Source organism: Tiliqua scincoides, chromosome 7 (assembly GCF_035046505.1).
Source record: "Tiliqua scincoides isolate rTilSci1 chromosome 7, rTilSci1.hap2, whole genome shotgun sequence".
In the NCBI taxonomy this organism is placed as follows: domain Eukaryota; kingdom Metazoa; phylum Chordata; class Lepidosauria; order Squamata; family Scincidae; genus Tiliqua; species Tiliqua scincoides.
Genome location: NC_089827.1, coordinates 74,291,534 through 74,293,855, shown reverse-complemented (window position 1 = coordinate 74,293,855; position 2,322 = coordinate 74,291,534). Strand labels below are relative to the sequence as shown.

The 2,322-nt window shown below is 46.2% G+C and overlaps 1 pseudogene; it reads right to left on the bottom strand.

Annotated features, from left to right (window-relative positions):
- Window positions 1-1,736: 1,736 nt before the first annotated feature.
- LOC136658167 (5S ribosomal RNA) lies at window positions 1,737-1,853 on the bottom strand (annotated as a pseudogene).
- Window positions 1,854-2,322: the final 469 nt, after the last annotated feature.

Sequence of the window (2,322 nt, the reverse complement as noted above, 5' to 3'; positions counted from 1 at the left end):
GCCCCTTTGATTTAATGGCAGGTCCTCCACTGTTTATATTCCACCTTTCCTATGCTGAAGCAAATTCCCAAGGTGGCTTACAAAGCTCCATAGCAGAGTACAGAATCAGTTTTTACAATAATTGTTCTACAGAGAGCTTGTAGAGCCCTTCACTTCCAGATGAATCCAATCCATCTGGGTATACCTTCCAAGATTCCAACAGGAGCAGTTTCAGGCTAGCCAAGCGGCAAACAGCGAGTCCTCCTGGCTCTGTCGTCTAATGACATCTAAATTAGGTTTCAGTCTCCCAACCAAAATTCAACCAGGACCATTCCTGCTTAGCATTCTTAGCCTTCTGTTCAACCACCAGACCACACCTGATACCAACAGATTTATTTATTTATTAAATTTGTACCCCGCTTTGAATGGTACAAACCTGCCCCTTTGGACACCATTTTAAAAGTCCCCGGATTAGGGGAACGCACACATACATGCCACAACTGTAAAAGACACAGTATTGATGCACTCTTTATTTTATTTATTTTCACATTTGTACACCGTCCTTCCTCCAAAGAGCTCAGTATACAGCTGCTCCCCTCCTTTGGTCCTCACAGCAACCCTGTGAGATAGCTGAAGCTGAGAGAAAGTGACTGGCCCAAGATCACCCAGGAAGCTTTGCGGCTGAAAGGGGATTCGAACCTGGTTCTTACAGGTCTAAGTCCACCTCCCAAACCACTACACCACCCTGGCTCTTGATGTACTTTGTAAAGGCAGTCAGAGGGTCAAAGGCACAAATAAAGGAGTTCTAAATTCTCCATGCTCTTGAAAACATAATGGAGACAAATCAAGAAAGAATAGGGAATCGACTGATGTGCGCATGCTATGTGATCATCAAAGAATTCTGCGCATGCTCAGAGCTCTCCAGCTCTGCTCCACTTGTTTCCGAAATGCTTCTTGAAAAGTCCTCGCCACACTGCAGTGCGAAAACAACAGCGCATCTGTGTTAAATTGATTGGGTTGCTCCCGTGTGTGGGAATCAACTGGTAGAGAAAGAGGTTAAATTTTAACATTTCAAAGGTGTTTAGCAAGTGAAGCAGCATAACCAGACTTGGCACTGAACTTATAAGAGCAACACCAAGAATGAATAGGATTGTTTGGTCTCTGCAAGTTGAATGTTCCAACATTCTTCCTTGTAGTGTGTTCATATCCCAGCAGAGCAGCACTGAATCTTGAGAATGGTGGTTTACAATTGAACGTAAAGACTAGCAGGAGAGATGTTAAAATGCAACTAGTGGCATAGCTAGAGGGGGTGCAAAGTACTAAGTTTTGCAGGGAGCCTCACCGCAGCATGCAAGCGACCCCTCCCCTTTTGCTCCCCCCACCCAGAATGGCTCTGAAGGGCAAGGGGAAGAGCTGCTTGCATGCTGTGGTGAGGCTCCCTGCAAAACTTAGTGCTTTGCGCCCCTCTAACTAAGCCACTGAATGTAACTGAATGCAGATGGGATGTTTTCCTGAGCACATAAGTGTTCAGATATATGAGATTTGGTGGTTGGCAACCTTCAGTCTCGAAAGACTAAGATATAAGCCTACAGCACCGGGTATTCCCAGGCGGTCTCCCATCCAAGTACTAACCAGGCCTGACCCTTCTTAGCTTCCGAGATCATGGTATAAGCCTACAGCACCCGGTATTCCCAGGCAGTCTCCCATCCAAGTACTAACCAGGCCTGACCCTGCTTAGCTTCCGAGATCATGGTATAAGCCTACAGTGCCCGGTATTCCCAGGTGGTCTCCCATCCAAGTACTAACCAGGCCTGACCCTGCTTAGCTTCCAAGATCAGACGAGATTAGGCATGTGCAGGGTAACAGCTGCTGCATTATATGAGAACGGTTGGCCAAAGAGAACTTAAATACACTTGCATTTCATTACTGGTCATTGTAATACTTAAGGGCCAAGCCTATCCTTAGGGTACACTGATATATTGCTATGTAGTCCAGAGCAACAGCAGGCTGCAGGTGTAGAACACTGCCTGCTGATGAAAGCTCTATTGATGCGCCGCGCACAATGTTGGAAAAATGCCGTGCCAGCTGAACTTGGATGTCACTAGGATGCTGGCGCAACCCCAGCAGTGGAGAGGTCAAAATGGAGGATGAGATGGGGACATGAAGTGGGTGAATCAACATATGCCAGAAACTGACCCCCCCCTTCAGATAATGGGCACTCCCTTGAGGCCAGAAAAATGGTACATCAATGACAAAATTGGCATAGGTAACCCTTCAATGGAGGAAGGAAAAAAAATAGCAGGAAATTATAATCCTGATATCTCACTTCCCCATAATGCAGCA